Here is a 23,091-nt window from a genome sequence, read left to right as displayed (position 1 = left end):
ATGCAACCCAATACCCCTTTGAAGAGACATAGAGGAGGGTCTCAGTAAAAAATAATGTTCCCATTATAAAGGAGCGGGTCTCCTATAGTGGTAATGCCCATGCTGTGACTGCAAGGGCTGCCAAAATTTGGGAAAAACCCCACTAACAATTTAAAGACACATAGAGAGGGGCCACAGTAAAGAGTATTACATGTTTCTATTAGAAAGGAGAGAGTCTGCTATACAGTTATAGGGTATGCAGTGAGTCCAACGGCTGACCAAATTTAGGAAAAATCCCACTAAGAATTTAAAGACACATAGAGCAGGGCCACAGTAATGACAAATTCCCATTAGAATGGACAGAGTCTGCTATACAGTTATAGGGCATGCAGTGAGTCCAACGGCTGACCAAATTTAGGGAAAACCCCACTAACAATTTAAAGACACATAGAACAGGGACACAGTAATGACAAATTCCCATTAGAAAGGAGAGGGTCTCCCATAGTGTTGGCCTATGCAGTGAATGGAAAGGCTGCCAAAAATTAGGAGGCACTCCAATGCCCCTTGGAAGAGACTTATAAAAAAATGTTCCCATTATAAAGGAGCAGGTCTCCTATACTTGAAATGCCCATGTACTAAGTGTATGGGCTGACAAACATTTACCCCTTTGGGGTATACATAAACATACTGTATACATTTTTTCTTATATGGGCATCATAAACACCCTTTAAATAAATTAGGTGGGTGTTGCATCACGGTCACCCTGGTGATATGGTGTTGGAGGATGAGGATGAGGAGAAGGAGGAGAACAAGAGAAAATAGCCAAAATCAGGAAGCGTATATGTGTGCGTGAATATGTGGGTGTGAAGAGGTGCATGGGAATACACCTCCCAAAAAAAGACAATGGATTTGAATTTATATTATGCTGCTATCATTCGGTGGTGTTGAGAAGTCTGGCCCAATCCAGCCCTTGTTCATTTTTATAAGAGTCAGCCTGTCAGCATTTTCAGTTGACAAGGCGGATGTGCTTTTCAGCTATAATTCCACCAGCGGCACTAAAAACTCGCTCTGATAAAACACTAGCGACATGGTAGCCCAGGACCTCCAAGGTGTAGAGAGCCAGTTCATTTCACACATCCAACTTGGATACCCAAAAATTATAAGGCACAGAGGCATCACTGAGGACTTTGGTATGGTAACAGTACTTTCTCAGCATGTTTCCAAACTTTGCACTCCTTGTGGGACTACCCCGAACCACAATGCCTGTGCGATGGGAGGGGCTGAGAAAATCTCCCAGAACTTTGACAGTGTTCCCCTGCTGGAATGAAGTTGTGTCTCTCTCACCTGTACTCCTTGGTTGTCCAATGAACTGTGACCTCTGCCACCAGCGTTTTCAGGTGGGAATTTTTTTTAATAGTTCCGCAACAAGGGCCTTTTGGTACTGCCCCATTTTTGTACACCTGTCCGCCTCAGGAATAAGAGATATAAAGTTCTCCTTGTAGCATGGGTCTAGAAGTATCATCAACCAGTAATGACTGTCACCCAAAATTTTGAGAACACGAGGGTCATGGGAAAGGCAGCATAACATAAACTCAGCCATGCGTGCCAGACTGCAAACAGGCAAGACTTCGGTGTCCTCACCAAGAGGGTGACTGACCATGCTCTTCTCCTCCTCCTCCTCTCTGTCATGTGGCCATCCATGCTGAACAGACGGTATGACAATTAAGCAGGTAGTACCGTCTATAGCGCATGAAACTAGCTCCTGTTCTTCCTCCTCCTCCTCTTCCTCATTGTCACCCAATCCACATTGGGATGAGATGAGGCTGGGCTGTGTGTAATCACCCTGTACGGTTCCTTGCTCCATCTCATCGTGCTCTGCCTGCAATGCATCCTCTTTGATTATGAGCAGAGAGCGTTTCAGATGACAGAGAAGAGGGATGGTGACAAATTATGGCATCATCGCCACTCACCATCTTGGTGGAGTCCTCAAAGTTTTGGAGGATGGTACATATGTCTAACATCCATGTCTACTCCTGAAGTCTTATGTGTGTAGTCTGAATTGAATACCAACGGCCTTGTTGATGCTGATACTCAACAACTGCCCTCTTCTGCTCACAAATTGTTCCCAATATCAGCAGTGTAGAGTTCCTATGCGTGGAGACATAACATACCAGTCTGTGAGCCAGAAGCTGCAAATTCTGCTGAAACACAGCAAGAGCGGCAGAAGCTGTAGGTGACTTTCTAAAATGGGCACACAGGCGGCGTACCTTAAAAAGCATATCCGGCAGCTTCGGGTAGGATTTGAGAAACCTCTGAACCACGAGGTTAAGCACATGGGCCAGGCATGGTACATGTGTGAGCTTGCCTCGCCTGAGAGCCTCCACCAGGTTCCGGCCATTGTCACACACAACCATGCCTGGCTGCAGGTTGAGCAGTGTGAGCCACAGATCTGCCTGCTCTTTCAAAGCTGTCCACAACTCTTCAGCTTTGTGCGGTTTGTCACCTAAGCATAGTAGCTTCAGCACAGCCTGTTGCTGCTTTGCCGAGGCAGGGCCGCAGTGCTTCCAGCTTGTAACTGATGTAGTCATTTCGGAGATGGAGGATGAAAAGGAGGAGAAGGCTGAGGAGGATATGGTGCAGGAACTGTAGACCGTAGGGGGAACCCTGATTGACCTAGGGCCCACAATCCTTGCCGTCGGGAGGACGTGTTCTGTCCCAAGGTCCGACTTGGACCCGGCTTCCACTATGTTAACCCAGTGTGCCACCAGCGAGATGTACCGTCCCTGCCCACAAGCACTTGTCCACGTGTCCGTGGTTAGGTGGACCTTGCCGATAACTGCGTTGTTGAGGGCACGGCTAATGTTTTGGTACCCGTGCTTGTGTAATGCGGGGACGGCACACCGGTAGAAATAGTGGTGGCTGTGGACTGAGTACTGAGGAACGGCTGCTGCCATCAGGTTGCAGAATGCTTCTGTCTCCACGAGCCTAAAAGGCAAAAATTCTAGGGCAGGCAGTCGCGAATTGTGAGAATTTAGTAGTGTGTCCTGTAGGGCGTTGGCTGAGTATTTGCGCTTGCGTTCCAAGGACTGGGGTATGGACAACTGAACGCTGCGCTGGGACAAGGACGTGGACGTGCTTCCTGATGCTGCTACTTGAGAGTGTGCAAAGACAGGTGCAAGGCAGGAGGCATCTTCGCATGCACCATAGACTGGGGATTGGGTTGCATGCACACCAGCCAAAGATGCAGTGGTGCCACCCGCAGACACTGTTCCTGGACCCTGGGGTTCGGCCCACAAGTCGGGTGCTTTGCTGCCATGTGCCTGATCATGCTGGTGGTGGTCAGGCTGGTCATTTTACCACCCATACTGATGCTGGCCTGGCAGGTGGTGGAAATGGGCTTTTTGGGGTTATCGGCAGAGTCTTTAAGAAACAACCAGACTCGGGAAGACCTAAGTAGTGATGAGCGAGCACTAATATGCTTGGGTGCTCAAAGCTCGGGTCGAGTACATTGGAATACTCGGGTGCTCCACCCGAGCAACGAGCCCAATGTAAGTCTATGGGAAACTCGAGCATTTTTCCGGCTGCCCCCCCCCCCGGCAGTCTGCAGAAGGTAAAAAGTTGCCCAAATCGATGGGAACAGTGCTCAATTAAACATCAGGCAGGCAGGCACAATATAGAGGCAGACAGCCAGGCGGGGTATATAGGAGGGTGCATGAAAAACATAGCAGGGCACTTGGAACACACAAGTGCCCTCTGATTTTCATGCACCCGTCTCTTTAAAAAAGCCGGCCGGCAATTCATCAGCAGCATACACTGGTATCAAACAATTTAGAACAGAAAGAATAGAGCATCACGCATAGATTAGATAGAAACATGTCAGTCACATATATAATAAGTACAGTGATAGTGTTGATTACTGTACTTGTCATTTATTGTTAAATTAAAGGATTTATTAAAAAAAAAATTGGCGTGGGGTTCCCCGTAATTGTAGTCTCTAGCGGAGGTTAAGCAGACGGCTGGGGCAGATGTTTGAAGCCTCGGAAGGGGGTAATACGCACGGAGCTTCCCAGGCTACTAATATCAGCCCCCAGCTGAATACCTAGCCTTTAATAGCTATTAAAATGGGGGACCCCAAAAAAAATTACGTTGGGTCCCCCCTATTTTAAAAGCTAGCAAAGGCTAGGCAGACAGCTGGGGGCTGATATAAAAAGCCCAGGAAGGGTGCCATGAATATTGGCCCCCTCCCAGGCTAGAAACACCAGCCGTCAGCCGCCCCAGAAATGGCGCATCCATAGGATGCGCCAATTCTGGCACTTAGCCTCGCTCTTCCCACTGCCCTGTAGTGGTGGCAGTGGGGTAATATGGCTGGGGTTTATGTCAGCTTAATGCCAGCTGACATCAAGCCCAGGTTAGTAATGGAGAGGTGTCTATAAGACACCCCCATTACTAACCCCATAGTGAAAGTTAAAAAAAACACAAACACCCAGAACAACGTCCTTTAATTGAAATAAAGACACAATTCTTTAATGTTCTAAATTAAACTCTACTTACCTTCATGCCCATTCCAGCTGAAGCCAACGATCTCCTGCAATAAAAGTTAAAGAATAAACCAACCTCATCCTTACCTTTCCATGGTTCCCAGGACGGCTTCAGCTCTGCTACATTGACATGACAGGCTAGATCGCAGCAGAACGCTGCCATCCAGCTTGCCATGCCGCAGACACTGAGAAGCTCCTCACTGTCTGGCTGTGATGGCATCCAGATGAGCCGAGTTCATGTCCAATGAACTCAGCTCACCTCATGCACGTTACTGAGAGCATGAGAGAATTCTCCTGCTCATGCGGTGCCGGCAAATGACGTCACCGCTTGAGCAGGAGAATTTTCCCACGCTGGGACGGGATTGAGACGGCAGGCTGGATGGTAGCAGAATGGAGCGCAGTCAATGTCATTTGCCGTCATTTGCCGGCACCGCATGCACAGGAGAATTCTCTCACGCTGTCAGTGTTGTGCATAAGGTGAGCTGAGTTCATTGGACATGAACTCGGCTCAACTGGATGCCGTCACAGCCAGACACTGAGGAGCTTCACTGAGGAGCCTCTCAGTGTCTGCGGCATGGCAAGATGGATGGCAGCGTTCTGCTGCGATCCAGCCTGTCATGTCAAAATTGCAGAGCTGAAGCCATCCTGGGAACCATGGAAAGGTAAGGATGAGGTTGTTTTATTATTTTACTTTTATTGCAGAAGACATTGGCTTCAGCTGGAATGGGCAATACGGTAAGTAGAGTTTTATTTAGAACATTAAAGGAATGTGTTTATTTCAATTAAAGGACTTTATTCTGGGTGTTGTGTTTTTTTTTAAATACTTTACTAGAAATTCATGGCCTTCATGTCTCATATTGGCGTGACCCCATGAATTTCGGACTTAGGGCCAGCTGATAATGCCAATCTGGCCCTAACCCCTTTATTACCCAGTGAGCCACTGCACCAGGGCCCTGGATGAGTTGTGTACAGCGCCAGAAGGTGGCGCTTCAATGAACGCTCCATTTTCTGGGGTGGCTGCGGACTGCAATTTGCATCGGGTGGGGGCCCAGAAAGCTTGGGCCACCCTATGCTGCCGATTCCAGCCCCCAGCTGCTTAGTTGTACCTGGCTGGACACAAAAATAGGGCAAAGACCCACGTCAATTTGTTTTTAATTATTTCATGAAATAATTGAAAAAAGGGCTTCCCTGTATTTTTGTTTTAAGTCAGGTATAAATAGGCATCTGGGGGTTGGGGGCAGACCATTTCTGCCTGCTGTACCTGGCTGGACACAAAAATATGGCGAAGGCAACGTCAACTTTGTGGTGACAAATTCATTAAAAATTAAAAAAAAAACACATTAAGGGACTGCATCTTGATTAACCCCTCCACTTGAGGGGTTAATAAAGATGCAGTCCCTAAATTATTATTATTATTTTTTTTATTTTTTTTTCCCAAACATTTTGACATGGGCTTCGCCATATTTTTGTATGCCAGCCAGATACAGCATCCAGGAACGGGCTGTCCCCAACCACCAGCTGCCTATTTGTACCTGGCCGGACACAACAATATAGGGAAGCCCTTTTTTTTTATTATTTCATGAATTTCATGAAATAATTAAAAAAAAATACGTTGACTTCGCCCTATTTTTGTGTCCAGCCAGGTACAACTAGGCAGCTGGGGGCTGGAATCCGCAGTGCAGGGAGGCCCAAGCTTTCTGGGCTCCCACCCGTTGTGAATTGCAGTCCGCTGCCACCCCAGAAAATGGCGCGTTCATAGAAGCACCATCTTCTGGCACTGTACCCAACTCATCCAGGGCCCTGGTGCGGTGGCTCACTGGGTAATAAAGGGGTTAGGGCCAGATGGTATTATCAGCTGGCCCTAAGCCCGAAATTCATGGGGTCACGCCAGTATTAGACATGACCGCCATGAATTTCTAGTAAAATATTTAAAAAAAAAAAACACACAGAATAAAGTCCTTTAATTGATATAAACACACGTTCCTTTAATGTTCTAAATTAAACTCTACTTACCGTATTGCCCATTCCAGCTGAAGCCAATGTCTTCTGCAATAAAAATAAAATAATAAACCAACCTCATCCTTACCTTTCCATGGTTCCCAGGACGGCTTCAGCTCTGCTACATTGACATGACAGGCTAGATCGCAGCAGAAAGCTGCCATCCAGCTTGCCATGCCGCAGACACTGAGAAGCACAGGCATGCTTGCGCTCCTCAGTGTCTCACTGTGACGGCATCCAGATGAGCCGAGTTCATTTCCAATGAACTCAGCTCACTTCATGCACGTCACTGACAGCGTGGGAGAATTCTCCTGCACATGCGGTGCTGGCAAATGACATCACCTCTTGAGCAGGAGAATTCTTCCACGCTGGGATGACATTGAGATGGCAGGCTGGACGGTAGCAGAATGCTGCCATCCAGCTTGTCATCCTACAGAGACATTGCCTGCACTCTACAGTGTCTCTGATGGATGTCATGCTGGATGGCAGCATTCTGCAACCATCCAGCCTGCCATCTCAATGCCGGCCCAGCGTGGGAAAATTCTCCTGCTCAAGCGGTGACATAATTTGCCGGCACCGCACGCGCAGGAGAATTCTCTCACGCTGTCAGTGACGTGCATGAGGTGAGCTGAGTTCATTGGACATGAACTCGGCTCATCTGGATGCCGTCACAGCCAGACACTGAAGAGCATCACTGGGGAGTTTCTCAGTGTCTGTGGCATGGCAAGCTGGATGGCATCGTTCTGCTGCGATCTAGCCTGTCATGTCAATGTAGCAGAGCTGAAGCCATCCTGGGAACCATGGAAAGGTAAGGATGAGGTTGGTTTATTATTTTACTTTTATTGCTTGAGATCGTTGGCTTCAGTTGGAATGGGCGATAAGGTAAAGGAGAGTTTAATTTAGAACATTAAAGAATTGTGTCTTTATTTCAGTTAAAGGACTTTATTCTGGGTGTTTGTGTTTTTTTTTAACTTTCACTATGGGGTTAGTAATGGGGGCGTATCTTAGTCGCCACTCCATTACTAACCTGGGCTTGATGTCAGCTGGCATTATAAGCTGACATCAACCCCAGCCCTATTACCCCACTGCCACCGCTACAGGGCAGTGGGATGAGCGAGGCTAAGTGCCAGAATTGGCGCATCCTATGGATGCGCCATTTCTGGGGCATCTGACGGCTGGTGTTTCTAGCCGGGGAGGGGGCCAATATTCATGACACACTTCCTGGGCTATTAATATCAGCCCCCAGCTGTCTGCCTAGCCTTTGCTAGCTATTAAAATAGGGGACCCCCATGTCATTTATTTTTGGGTCCCCCATTTTAATAGCTAGTAAAGGCTAGGTATTCAGCTGGGGGCTGATATTAGTAGCCTGGGAAGTTCCGTTGGTATTACCCCTTCTCAGGCTTCAAACATCTGCCCTAGCCGTCTGGTTAACCTCCGCTAGAGACTAAAATTACCCCACACCAATTTTTTTTTTAATAAATCCTTTATTTTAACACTAAATGACAAGTACAGTAACCAACACTGTCACTGTACTTATTATATATGTGACTGACATGTTTCTATCTATCTAATCTATGTGTGATGCTCTATTCTTTCTGTTCTTAATTGTCGGGTATATGTGACTGACATGTTTCTATCTATGTAATCTATGTGTGATGCTCAATTCTTTCTGTTCTTAATTGTCGGGTACCGATGTATGCCGCTAAGGAATTGCCGGCCGGCTTTTTTAAAGTGACGGGTGCATGAAAACACTATTATTTTTTTTCTAATAAATCCTTTATTTTAACACTAAATAACAAGTACAGTAACCAACACTGTCACTGTACTTATTATATATGAGACTGACATGTTTCTATCTATCTAATCTATGTGTGATGCTCTATTCTTTCTGTTCTAAATTGTCGGGTACCGATGTATGCCGCTGATGAATTGCCGGCTTTTCATGTTTCACTGTGAGCACTGTTCCCATCGATTTGGGCAATCACTGTAATACCACAACCACCATGGCTGTGACATTACAGTAAGTGGCAGACAATCCCTGCATGATTGGTGCTCTAAATAGCGCCAAACATGCAGGACGGGGACCTGAGCTCCCGCCCGAGCATCGCGCAAGCACTCGGCGAGCTCCGAGCATCTCGAGTACTGAGATGCTCGGGCGAGTACCGAGCAGTGGCAAGCATGCTCGCTCATCACTAGACCTAACAGTTGTACTGGCAACTTCCTTCATGTTGGTCTTACGGGGTAAGGTTGCCTACCTTCTTTCTGCGGCCACCACGCTGCTTCTTCCTGTTTTCCTGCCTGTTGGGGTGCTCTGCCTCCCTCCCCTGTGTGCTGCTGTCCACACTCTGCATGTCCTCCTGCCAGGTTGGGTCAGTTACTATATCATCCATCTCCTCGTCTTCCACTTCCGCACTCTGGTCCTCCTCCTTACTTTCTGGCAATTGTGTCTCATCATCGTCCACCTCTTGTGACACTTTCCCACCGTTGCCTTCATGTGACAGTGGCTGATCAAATATTTGGGCATCGCTACATGTGATCTCCTCTTGCCCTGCTTCAAGTGGGCCAGGCGAGTGGCCCGAATCTATAAATGGAAAAGTGAACAGTTCTTCAGAGTGTCCAAGTGTGGGATCAGTTGTCTCTGAGCACTCGGCATGGTGGGAGGAAGGAGGTTTATGGTGAGGAATATGCGGTCCAGACTCACATCTACTGAGACTTGACCATGTGGAAGACAAGGTGGTGGCTAAGTGACTTAAAGCATTATCTGCTATCCAACCAATAACCTTTTCACACTGCTCTGTGTTCAATAGTGGTTTTCTGCGGTCTCCTATTAATTGGAACAGGAAGGTCGAGCGAGAAGATGTGGGTGTTTGTTGTGGCACAATTTCAGCTTGCCCACGGCCTCGGCCTCTTCATGCACCGTCACCACCATCACGTCCAGTTCCCCATCCCTTGCCACGTGCTTTGCCCATTTTAAATGGAGGATAATATCTTCCACGCTCACTACAAATGACTGAATTTGGAGCGAACTTATATGTGATCCGTGTGAGGGACAAACCACAGTTTTAAATACCTGGCCTGTAGGTAACTATTTTGAACAGCAAACTGGTGTCAATTGCTTCACTGACACACTGAAAAGTTTTTTAATGGAGGCCAGAAATGGCAGTATTTTCAGCACAATTATATGTGATCCTTGTGATAGACAAACCACAATTTTAAATAGCTGGATTTTTAGCGCTGTAATATGGAAAGGACCTGGCTGTATTCTACTGTGCAAACAAGCAAATGGTGCAGAAAAACTCTGTTCTCTGGATTGCTTTTTAAGCAAATAATGAGGATTAATATCCAAAACAAAATTATTCCTGGCCTCTGAGACCTGGGCCTATTTCTAGAAATATCTAACAGCAGAAGCAGACAAAACTTGAATGGAGCCTCTTGTGCTATATGCACTGTAGTCTGCTATATACACTGCCTACCTACATACACTGCCTGCCTGATATCTCTGCATATGGATTAGTCCTCAGAAGGACTGTTTGTTGAGTTGGATATGTGTCTCTAATATAGTTTGGTACACCTACACTAACTAGAAACAAGCAAATCTCTCCATAGCTCAGCAGCACCTCTCCCTACACTATCTGATTCCGGAGTGACTGTGACGAGCATGGCGGCGCCAGGTCTGATATAGACCTGATGATCCCGTGCGGCCAGCCAATCACTGTAATGCCACAACCAACATGGCTACGGCATTACAGTGAGTGGCAGGCAATCCCTGCATGTTCATTGGCGCTCTAAAGAGCGCCAAACATGCAGGGAGGGGACCCAAGCTCCCGCCAAGCAACAGCGGAAATACTCGGCGAAAGCCGAGCATCTCGAGCAGTGAGATGCTCTGGTGAGCACCGAGCAGTAGCGAACATGCTCGCTCATCACTATTGAACAGTCATTTTTTACTGCCAGAGTCCCTTTACATAGCAGTACAAAATTACAAGGTGCTTTTGTGCAGCATTGTACTTTCATACATGCCACTTTTTTCCATATCCAGGTAAAAAGAAAGTCTTTGTATTAAATCAATATCAAATATATGAATGGCATTAAATTAGATCAAAACTTAAAGTAATATTTGCATATAAATGACCTTGATGCCTTTTTGTGAATTATAAATAACTTACATCTTGTCACTCAATAACCATATATTATTGATAATGATTAGTGATGACCAAGCTTGCTGGGCGCTGCTCATTACTTGATCAAGCATCAGGGTGCTCGGGCATGTTCGAGCGCAATGCTTAAATCCCTTCCCCTTTTTGTTTTCTGGCTGTTAGACAGCCAATCAACATGCAGGGATTGTCTGCCATACACAGTAATGCAGTAGCCATGTTGGCTACTGGCATTACTGTGAATGGCCGACCTCATAGCGTCATCGGGTCTTTCTGAGACCCAGGGACTCGATGCTTGGCCCACTGACCTTTGAAATCAGAGGATAAAATAAATATTCACTGCTTGCCCCTCTCATCTCTCGGCGCCAAGAGATGGGCGGGAAAAGCATTGAATATTCAGTAAGCATTTACATCTGCTTAACTGGCAGATGAGTTAGTTATTTAAAAACAAATAAACATACACAAAAGTCCTTTATTTAATAAAACAATTCCCCTCATTTACCCATTTATTAGAAAGTAAAGGTCCCGCACAGATCTGACATAGTCCATGGCACCATATTCACCACTTCGACGTCCGCAGTATATGAAGCCTCGTTCACAAAAAAAAGTTTGATATACTGTAGCAGCAACTGCTGGTTCTCACACAGAGGGTAGCGTGAGAGCCAGCCTCTGTGACAAACAGTGACATCAGGAAGGTCACCGCCGGTCACAGATGCTGTGTAACAGCGTGGAAGCAGCGTCTGTCACCTGTGGTAACCTTACTAATGTCACCACCAATCACAGACACTGCCAGCTATGGCGGAGCACTGTGAGATCCAGCAGTGTGTGCTGGTGTGGCAGCCTATGAAGCTTCATTCTCTGAATGGGGCTCCATAAACTGGAATTTTGTACGGGGCTCATCGTGGAACATAGATGTGGATTACGGCGGATCAATTGGACTACGGAAGACCGGCGTGGGATTTTTTGGGGGAAATTGGTGAAAGAGGGTGCCTATTTTTTTGGTAAAAAAAGAGATTTTTCTGTGTGTGTGTTTTTATTGATTTTTGCTTACAGGGTTAGTAATGATCTGACTGACACCTCGCCATTACTAACCCCAGGGCTTTAGTGTCAGCACCAGCTGCAGATATCAACCACTAATTATATTACCCTGATTGCCACCGCACCAGTGCAATCAGGAACAGCTGAGACAGGGCACCAGAATTGGCGTATCTAATGTGATGTGCCAGTTTTGGGGCGGCTGAGGACTGGAATTTTTAGCATGGGAAGGGGCCAATAACCATTCCCTTTCTCAGCCTGATAATATCAGCCTGCAGCTGTCTGCTTTGCCTTAGCTGGTTATTAAAAATAGGGGGGGACCCCACGTAATTTTTTAAAATTATTTATTGTTAAAAATGACAGTGAAATACGGTGAGAGATGACATTTTTTTTCTCTTCTCCTTTTATTTTGCCTTATATACAAGTCATTAAACACCTTTTTTCCTGTAAAATCCATTTTATCTTCAGTTTTGTATGTTTTATTGATAGTCCGTAAAAATGGTGTAATACTCTGACAACATTGTTCCCAGCAGCGATCTGGGAGTCAGAGATGTGTCCAGGTGTCTTCAACATGCTGTTCCCATTCAATTTCAGTGGTGCTTCCATCCATTTCAGAGATTTTACGGCCCCCAGATCTCATGGTAGGGTCTGCTGGAAAAATTTTCAAGTTTCCCATTGACTTCTATTATGCTCATTACTCGAAACGAGCACCCGAGCATTACGATTTTCTCGATTTTAGTAACTAGCACCCGAGCATTTTAGTGCTCACCCATCACTAGTATTAGTATCAGAACAAATAAGCTGAACAGTCATTTTAAAATACATAGTACAAAATAAAGTAAAAAATTATAATATTATTATATTTTTTGTATTTATTATTTTTCATATATTTTCTATTTTTTGCTTATTTCATTTTCACTAGGACACTAATCCCTTAAGCCCCGGAGCATTTTCCGATTTTACATTTTCGTTTTTGCTCCCCTTGTTCCCAGAGCCATAGCGTTTTTATTTTTTGGTCAATATGGCCACGTGAGGGCTTATTTTTTGCGGAACGAGTTGTACTTTTCAACGCCATTACTAGTTTTACCATATCCTGTACGGGAAAACGGGAAAAAAATTCCAAGTGCGGTAAAATTGCAAAAAAAGTGCAATACCACAGTTGTTTTTTACTTATTTTTTTTACCACGTTCACTGAATGCTAAAACTGACCTGCCCTTCCTATTCTACAGGTCATTATGAGTTCATAGACACTAAACATGTATAGGTTCTTTTATATTTAAGTGGTGAAAAAAAATTCCAAAATTTGGTAAAAAAAAAAGCACCATTTTCTAAGACCCGTAGCGTCTCCATTTTTCGTGATCTGGGGCTGGTTGATGGCTTATTTTTTGCGCACCAGGCTAAGGATTTTATTGATAACATTTGGGGTAGATCTGATGTTTTGATCGCCCGTTATTGCATTTTATTGCAATTTTGCGGCGACCAAAAAACTTAATTCTGGCGTTTAGAATTTTTTTCTAGTTACGCCGTTTACCGATCAGATTAATTCTTTTTTTATTTTGATAGATCGGGCGATTCTGAACGCGGCGATACCAAATATGTGTATGTGGGTTTGGTTTTTTTATATTTTATTTTGAATGGGGCGAAAGGGAGTTATTTAAACTTTTATATTTTTTTATTTTTTTTTATATTTTTAAAAACTTTTTTTTTTACTTTTTGCATGCTTCTATAGTCTCCATAGGAGACTAGAAGCAGCAGCTATCCGATCGCCTCTGCTACATACAGGGGACGAGCAGGTCCCCTGCATGCAGCAGAAATGGTCCTGTGCTATGAGCGCTGACCACTAGGTGGCGCTCATAGCGACAAGATCATGACAACCACAGGCGTCTGCTGCAGACCCTGGGTTGTCATGCCCACCCATCGGCAACCCACGATCACGTGACGGGGTCGCCGGTGGGCGGGGCTTATGACGTGCTACCCGGAAGCGCGCGTTAAATGCTGCTGTCGGAGATTGACAGCGGCATTTAACATGTTAACAGCCGCGGGTGGATCACGATTCCACCCGCAGCTGTTGCGGGCACATGTCAGCTGTAAGAATCAGCTGACATGTGCTCCGTTCAGTGAGGGCTCAGCGCAGCAGCCCTCACTGAACGGGCAGTACGCAAATATGCGTACTAATACGTCCCTGGTATTTAAGGGGTTAAGCTTCAGAAAGGCTACTTTCCATTGGCCAAGAGATGATCTTTGTGCCATAAATGTCCTTGAACATAAAAGTACACAAAGCAAATTGGAAACTTTTATAATCTTAAATAGGACCTCTGCACAATATATACCGGATGAGAATAAATAAGCAATAATTAAGAAGAAACCACTATGACTAAAGAGAGCTTTTAGGGGTGCAATAAATGACAAAAAGAAAACATTTAGGGAATTAAAGCAAGATGGTAGTGACAAGGCATTAGACAATTATAGTGACATAAATAAAATGTAAAGAATAAGTTAAGGCAGCAAAGATTGAGACAGCGACTGTCAGTGCCAAAAAAGTAAAAATAATTGAAAATATTCTTTAGTTACATAAACTGTAAGAATCTAAAATATGATGGTGTTGGGTCCCTCAAAATTCTCTGTGAAATGATTAAAAAGGATGAAAGAAAGGACAATCTACTAAATTCCTTCTTCTCTACAGTATTTACACAAGAATATCCCATGACATATGACATAATAAGGAAGCCAGCAGGAAGTATGGCGCCACTTCAAAAACACTAAAATATACAAATCACCAGGCCTGGATGGCATACTCCCCCAAGTACACGATATACAGTAATAGATGGACCATTGTTTGTAATATTTAAGGATTCCACATTTACAGGGTCCATTCCACAGAGCTGGTGCAAAGAAAATGTGCCAATATTCAAAAAGGGGACAAAACTTAGCCTGGAAATTATAAGCCAATAGGTTTAACCACAACTCGAGGTAAAATCTTTAAGGTTTATTATAAGAGTAGTTAATCTAGAGTATCACAGCAAAAATAACAGCATACTTAAATTGCCAGAGCAGCATTGCATGGCCTTTAAGTCTCCTTCTGCAGGCTTGACATTCTCCACAATGAGAAACATTCCTCCTTAGAAACAATGTCTGAGGCCTCTCACCTAGCTAACTCAGATATCCTGCTTTGCCCTGAGGAGTGCCAAATACCAAAAGAACATGTGTCTGCAAATGGAGTTTCTGGTTTACTTCTTATCTTAATTAATGTGGCAAGGTTCATTAAGTGTTGATATTGACTTTTAGAATTGCTACATCTAATAGGTAGTGCTATAGAGTTCAAGTGCTCTTCCTCTATTAAGTGGCGATTTGCATATTTAAATTCCCAGAGTAGCATTGCATGGCCTATAAGTCTGCTTATGCTGACTTGGCATTTTTCACAAGGAGAATCATTCACTCTTAGATCCTCTGTCGAAGGTCTCTCACCTAGCCAACTCAGATCTGCTTTGCATTGAGGAGAGATAAACACCCCAAAACATGTGTCTGCAGGTGGAGTTTCTGGTTTGGCTTGTTATCTTAATTCATGTTGTCAAGGCTCATTAAATGGTCAATATTGGCTTTTAAGATTGCCTCATCCAATAAGTGGTGCAAGAGAGAAAGTCATCTTCCCCTTTGAATAGGCTATTTGCATAAATAAACATAACCTTACAACCCAACATAAACATGAGTTTATGAGGAATTTGTCCTGTCAAACTAATCTGATCAGCTTCTATAAGTTAGAAGGTAGGTTCCAAACTGGACCAGAGTAAGGCTGTGTATTTCCTCTATCTGGACTTTTCAAATGCGTATCATACAATGCCACATAATAAGTTGGTACATAAAATGAGAGCAATGGGATAAGGAAAAATATGTATAATTGGTTTAGCAAATGGATCAGTGATAGGAAATAGAGGGTGGTTATTAACCTCTTTAAAGCCCAGCACGTACTAATACGTATCTGCGCCCTGGGACTTAAGAGCCTGATACGTATTAATACGCCCTGTTGATTTTGCCCGCACACAGGTTGTGCAGGCGCGATTGCTGCCGGCAGTCAGCTGATTGTTACAGCTGACACACGGTGCTATGTGTTGGGAGCTGTCCCGCACCGCTCCTGGCACATTAACCCCCGCAATGCTGCGATCGAAGTCGATCACAGCATTGCGGAAGTAAGCGCCGATACTCATCTCTTCCCCGCGGCCCCGCGCTGTCTGAGGCGGGGTTCCGTGGTTGTCATGGTGACCCGAATGTCGTCATGACAACATCCAGGTCACCAGACAGCAGGAAGATACTTTGATCATGCACAGTGCATGACCAAAGTATCTTCTGCATCAGCAGAGCTGACAGCCTGTATAGCACAGGGATGGTGCTCCATTCCTATGCTATACAGGCGATCAGAGTAAAAAAAGTGAAAGTCCCATAGTGGGACAAAGTATAAAAGTAAAAAAAAAAGTGTTAAAAAAATGGAGAAAAAAAATTGTAAAAATATTTTAAAAAAATCCAAAAAATAATCCACCAAAAATGTAATGTACCTATCAATAAATATTACTATGAAAAAAAAATAAATAATAAAAGTACACATTTGGTATTGCCGCGTCCGGAACGACCTGACCTATAAAACTGTCCCACTAGTAGAGATGAGCGGTGTTCGACTCGAACTGTTCGCCAATCTCAAATTCGAGCTGTTTTGGGCGTTGTTCGAGCCGTTCGACGAACCCAAACGATTTGAAAAAAATTCGGCTGTTCGAGGTTATGTTCGATAACTGTTCGTGCACCAAAATCATAACTGGATTTTTTCTCAGTAATGCTGAAAATTAATGTTAATACGCAGTTTGAGTGTACAGCGGGGCGGGGGGAGGGGCAGGGGATAGATCTCTGCATAAATAATGAAGATCTCCATTTTTTTTTCGCTTTCCCGCAATTACAGTGGGGAGGTGCAATCTGTCAGCCTATCAGCAGTGCACACACGGAGGGAACTGCTTTTTTTCACACAAGCAAGGGCATGTGTCATTGGCAGTGTATGTCACATGTCCTTGCCATATAAGACCCAGCCATTTTCCACGTTGCCACCATTTTCTCACTGCTGCAGCTGCGTGTTAGACGGCACCGCTGTTGCTGTGTGCGCTATACTTTGAGTGTTAATTTCAAGCCAATTTTCGCACAAATCTACAGATAGCTTGGGAGTAGGGAATAGTTGTGATTGCAGTCCTTTTGAGGACTAGGTTACATAATTTCCAACGACTTTTATCAGGCAGGTCTGTGCTCTTAAATAGATAGGTTGGGAGTAGGGACTAATTGTAATTGCAGTCCTTTTGAGGGCTAGTTTACATCAGTTCCTATCACTTTTTGCCAGGCAGGTCTGTGCCAGTGCTGTGCAAGTTATTTTCACAGCATTTGGTTAAATCTAGCTAAGCTAATCCTTTTTGGCCTCTTGCAGTCTGTGTTAGTCAGTGGAGTAGACTATCTGTGTTGCAAGCTACTCCACCTGTGTATAGAATACAATTTTTTTTACTGCACCTAGCTAAGTAAATCCTTTTGGGCATAGCATCATTCTATTAGTCCATCTATCCTAACCTCCACCTGGTTGCAAATTCAAAATAATTTTTATCTGCATCTAGCTCTGAAAAAATATTTGGGCTTGTAGCAGTGTGTGGGACTTGTTCTATTAGTCCATCTATACTAATCTCCACCAGGTTTCAAATTAAAAATAATTTTTATCTGCATCTAGCTCTGAAAAAATATTTGGGCTTGTAGCAGTGTGTGGTACTCATTGTATTAGGCCATCTATACCAAGCTCCACCAGCTTTGAAATTAATAAGAATTTTTATCTGCATCTAGCTCTGAAAAAATATTTGTGCTTGTAGCAGTGTGTGGGACTTGTTCTATTAATCCATCTATACTAACCTCCACCTGGTTGCAAATTAAAAATAATTTTTATCTGCATCTAGCGCTGAAAATATATTTGGGCTTGTAGCAGTGTGTGGGACTTGTTCTATTAGTCCATCTATACTAACCTCCACCAGGTTGCAAATTAAAAATAATTTTTATCTGCATCTAGCTCTGAAAAAATATGTGGGCTTGTAGCAGTGTATTGTACGCATTGTATTAGGCCATCTATACCAAGCTCCACCAGCTTTGAAATTAATAATAATTTTTAGCTGCATCTAGCCCGGAAAATAATTTTTCTTCCCAATTGTGGTAGCAATAGAAATATGGGGCGCGCGCCTGGCTAACAAAAATATACGCTTCATAACAAAAAACACCAGCCTAGCGCACTGCATTAATAAGATGGCAACATCGTCTCTCCCAGTGCTAGGCCTACTACGCTGGCTAGCATTCCTGTGCCTAAAACACAATGTATGGGTCCGCGCTAGCCACGATGCTGAGGGGTCTAAAGCTGCTGCTAACGCTTTATCACAATTCAATTGGCAGATTTTCACAGAGCTCCTCCCCAATGCCCACCCATCGGGCAACAGTTGCCCACCCTCCCTATGGGATCTAGTGGCGAATAGTTGATGCCATTAATCAGAGCGTCAGTTGCCCCGTCGACGTGGCAAGCATACGGTAAGGCATTGGAAGAGTGGACACGACTAGTAGCAGGCATACGGGTTGACCAATGTGAACAAGCCAGATCACAAATCACCATCGAATTTTTCCACCAGCTAATGATGAGGGGCATATCAGGGGCGTCAGCGCAGCGGTGTCTGACCGGAGTAGCATTTCACTTGCAACTACTGAATTGGGGAGATGTGACAAAGAGATTCATCATCAGACAATCCATAAAAGGGTGGAAAAGGGGTCAGCCAAGTCAGGAGTGTAGACGTCCCGTACGGTGTCACTAAAACTGATTTCTCACATCATATCCCTAACACCATTAACATGACACTCACAATTTGAAGCAACACTACTGTCTACTGCCTTTGCGATCGCCTTCTTCGTGGCTCTATGCATAAGCGAATTAGTCCCTCAATCCAAAATTACCACCAGTGGAGGCTTATTACACCAGGACGTAGTTATAGCCAATAATTCAATACGGCTACGCATACGCCAATCGAAAATGGTTCCAGTGGGCAGGGGCACTTGGGTACTTCAACAACCCACAAACGGTACACTGAGTCGGGTAACAATAGTAAAAACATATATAACCATCAGATCACAAAGTAATTTATTCCTATCACACATTGATGGAATGCCATTATCAAGATACCAGTTCCAAGCTATATTTAATAAATGCCTAACATCGGCAGGGAACCACCCCAAAGATTATGGGACACACTCATTCCGCATAGCCGCGGCCACGGAAGCAGCAAGAACAGGACTGTCAGAAACAGAAGTTCAGAGGATAGGGAGATGGCGATCCTCGTGTTTGGCGAGATACATAAAACCGGACTTGTTATCCTAATGTGGTTTGTTTCTTTTACAGGTGACGCTAAGCCAACAGTGTGGGTGATAGGCCACTCGTATATATATTGGGCAGAAAAAAGGGCAAAAGTCCACCCAGGCGGGAGGAAATTAGAGTTTCATAACACATATTTCAACTGGAGAGGTATTAGAGGCCTGCTATGGCCACAGGTACTAATGGAGGTAATCAAGGTAGGGAGAGAGGCAAGAGGTTCGGTCATCTTAGTTATACATGCCACGGGAAACGACCTAGGTCATCACAAGAGTGCATAACTAATGGCAATAATTAAACTAGACACTGAGCGCTTCAGAGAATTTTTCACAAAACTAACTATAGTATGGTCAGAGATTGTGCCGATAGCGGTATGGCAAGGTGCGCGAGACATCACGGCCATCAAACGGACAAGGCGGGTAATAAATATTCGGATGGCAAAATTTAGAAGAGACAGAGGCGGTGTAGTGATACAACACCGACAACTGGAAGGAGATAAAGCTGGCGTCATACGGCCCGACGGTGTTCACTTAATGCATATTGGACTGGACATATTCCTGTCAGGACTCCAGGACGAAGTGGAACAAGCGTTAAGAGTGATGGATGGGGGTCAGAGTCCTGCATACGAGAACGCAGGATGTTCTGTGGCCTGGAAATAGAAAGGACATGTTGGAGAGTTACACTTGTTGGCCAACTTGCCGGTGTGGAGACCCAGGGCATGCTGCAACAAGCTGAATTATTTTAGAAATAAAATGCCTTTCTAATGGAATGAGTATAAAGAGTTAATAAAGCTGTGACCGATCCTCACCCATCCAGTTGTAAGAGTTACATTATTGTATTGTCAAGGAAAGGAGGGCGGTAGGGGGGGCTGAGCGTCTGGGTTTGGTTGGGGGTCCCCACAGTCTGCCTAGGCTAGATGCATTTAAAAATTCTTATATACAGGCGGTGCAGCTTGCTTCGCAGCTGGGCTACTACGCCCAAAGTATTGCATAGGCTAGATGCAGTTAAAAATTCTACGCTGACTAGCAGACCCTGAAGCTTTGGAGCAGACCTCTGAGCAAACAGTTCTTCAGACTCAACCATCTGTGTTGCCCCAAGCCATAGTGTATGTAGTTTCTTACAGTTAAAAGGGGGGGGCAAACCAACCCACAAGGAATTGACGATGCCAATGTCACGTAAAACACAGCAAAGGGACTCCAAAAAGAGTCTCCATTTTTTCCAAAAATTGTGGCACAGACACCACTTAAGTGGCATCAATTGCCCCAGAGTTGATTAAAACGGTGGGTGAGGTGATTTTACAAAATCCTCAAGCTTTTAGTCTCCCCAGAATGACACAGGGGTAGAAAAGTCCTTGCGGATCCATGATTTGTTCATCTTTATGAACGTGAGTCTGTCTACATTCTCAGTGCACAGCTGCGTGCGCTTATCTGTCAGCACACCACCAGCAGCGCAGAACACACATTCAGAGAGAACGCTGGCTGCAGGGCATGACAAGATCTCCAAGGCGTGAGTGGCAAGCTCCGGACATTTTTCCAGATAGGAATCCCAAAATGAGCAAGGGTCCAGTGACACAGTCATGGCTTTGATCTTCACTTGGAGATACTCCTGTACCATCCTCTCAAGGCGTTGACTATGTGTCAGACTTCTTGTCTCCTGTGGCCTTGCAAAGGATGGTCTAAAAAAGTGGTGAAACGATTCCACAAAATTGCTGTTACCAGCAGATACTGTGTTACTGTCACAGTTTGAGTGATGAAGACTCGACAGTCCCACGGTTTGCAAGTTAGAACTGTGAGATTCACTACGTGGACCACTGGTGTTTTGTGGAAAAGCACATGTAAGATTCTGCAACAGCCTCTGCTGATACTCCTGCATGCGTGAATCCCTTTCTATGGCAGGAATTATTTCGGCAAATTTACTTTTGGACACCTTTGAAGTGTTTTCTATGTGTTTTCTATGTGTTTCTATGTGTTTTTGTTTGCCTGCCATTGGTTTTAACGGTGTTCGAAGGTGTTCGACGAACAGTTCGACGAACAGTTCGGCGAACATACGGGTGTTTGACGGACCGAACCGAACTCGAACACTACGGGGGTGGCTCAACACTACCCACTAGTTAATGCCTTTAGTGAACATGGTAAAAAATAAAAATAAAAAACATAGCAAAACATGATGCTTTATCATCAAACCGCCAAACAAAAAATGGAATAAAATGCGATCAAAAAGACGAATATAAATAAAAATAGTACCGCTGAAAACGTAATCTTGTCCATCAAAAACAAGCCGCCATACAGCTCCATCAGCCGAAATATAAAAAAGTTATAGCTCTCAGAATAAAGTGATGCAAAAAAATTATTTTTTCTATAAAATAGCTTTTATTGTGTAAAAGTGCCAAAACAAAGAAAAACAATATAAATATTGTACCGTTGTAAACATACTGACTCGAAGAATAAAGCTACCTTATCAATTTTACCACATGCGGAACAGCATAAAAATAAAAAAAATCAATTCCTGTATTGTTGGTTTTTGTTTATTCTGCCTCCCAAAAATTGAAATAGAAAGCGATCAAAAAATGTTACATTCCTGAAAATGGTACCAATGAAAACATCAACTCATCCCGCAAAAAACAAGCCATTACATGACTCTGTCGGCCATAATATGGAAAAATTATAGCTCTCAAAATATGGCGATGCAAAAACTAGATTTTGCAAAAAATGCGTCTTTTAGTGTGTGACAGCTGTCAATCATAAAAGCCCAATATGATTCTGGTATCGCTGTAATCGCACCAACCGGAAGAATAAAGTCGTCTAATCACTTATACCGCAGGAGGAACGATGTAAAAAAGAAACGTTAGCATTAGGGTTGTGCAATGGTTGGGTTTAGGGTTGAGCTAGTGTTAGGGCTGGGCTAGTGTTAGGGTTGGGCTAGGGTTAGGGTTGGGGTTTTATTATGGTTGGGGTTCTATTAGGGTTGGGGTTGAATTAGGGTTGGGGTTGTATTAGGGTTGGGCAAGGGTTGGGGTTGGGGTTAGGGTTGTGCTAGGGTTAGGGTTGTGCTATGGTTAGGGTTGGACTAGGGTTGAGGTTGGGCTAGGGTTAGGTTTGGCGTTTTATTATAGTTGAGGTTTTATTATAGTTGGGGTTGTATTAGGGTTGGGGTTGTATTAGGGTTGGGCTAGGGTTAGGGTTGGGCTAGGGTTAGGGTTGGGCTAGGGTTGGGGTTAGGGTTAGGGTTAGGGTTGGGCTAGGGTTAGGGTTGGCCTATGGTTAGGGTTGGGGTTGGGCTAGGGTTGGAGTTAGGGTTAGGCTTGGGCTAGGTTTGGGGTTAGGATTAGTGTTGGGCTAGGGTTAGGGTTGGGCTATGGATAGGGTTGGGCTAGAGTTGGGGTTAGGGTTGGGGTTGTAATAGAGTTGGGGTTGTATTAGGGTTGGGCTAGGGTTAGGGTTGGGCTAGGGTTGGGGTTAGGGTTAGGGTTGGGCTAGGGTTAGGGTTGGGGTTGAGCTAGGGCTGAAGTAAGGGTTAGGGTTGGGCTAGGGTTAGGGTTGGGCTATGGTTAGGGTTGGGGTTAGGGTTGGGGTTGGGGTTGGGGTTTGGGTTAGGGTTGGGGTTTGGGTTAGGTTTAAGGTTGGGGTTGGGTTTAGGATTAGGGTTGGGCTAGGGTTAGGGTTAGGGTTGGGATAGGGTTGGGGTTGGGCTAGGGTTGGGCTAGGGTTAGGGTTGGGCTAGGGTTAGGGTTGGGGTTGTATTAGGGTTGGGGTTAGGGTTGGGATTTTTTTCAAAAGTAAAAAAAAAAAGATGAAGATATGACGACTAGTGTTGAACGCAAGTGCTCACTACTTGAGTTTGCATCGGGTGCTCGGGTATGCACTGAGTATCACGGGTGATCGAGTGACATGCTCGAGTCTCCGTCCCATATGCTTTGTGGCCAAAAAACCTCGCGGGGATTGCCTGCCATGCAAGAGCGATCCCCGCATGTTTTTTTGGGTGT

Source organism: Phyllobates terribilis, unplaced genomic scaffold, assembly GCF_046119375.1.
Source record: "Phyllobates terribilis strain yellow unplaced genomic scaffold, ASM4611937v1 Scaffold_7__3_contigs__length_470593459, whole genome shotgun sequence".
Taxonomy (NCBI): Eukaryota; Metazoa; Chordata; class Amphibia; order Anura; family Dendrobatidae; genus Phyllobates; species Phyllobates terribilis.
The sequence above is the reverse complement of the archived record's forward strand: the minus strand, read 5'-3'. Positions refer to the sequence as shown.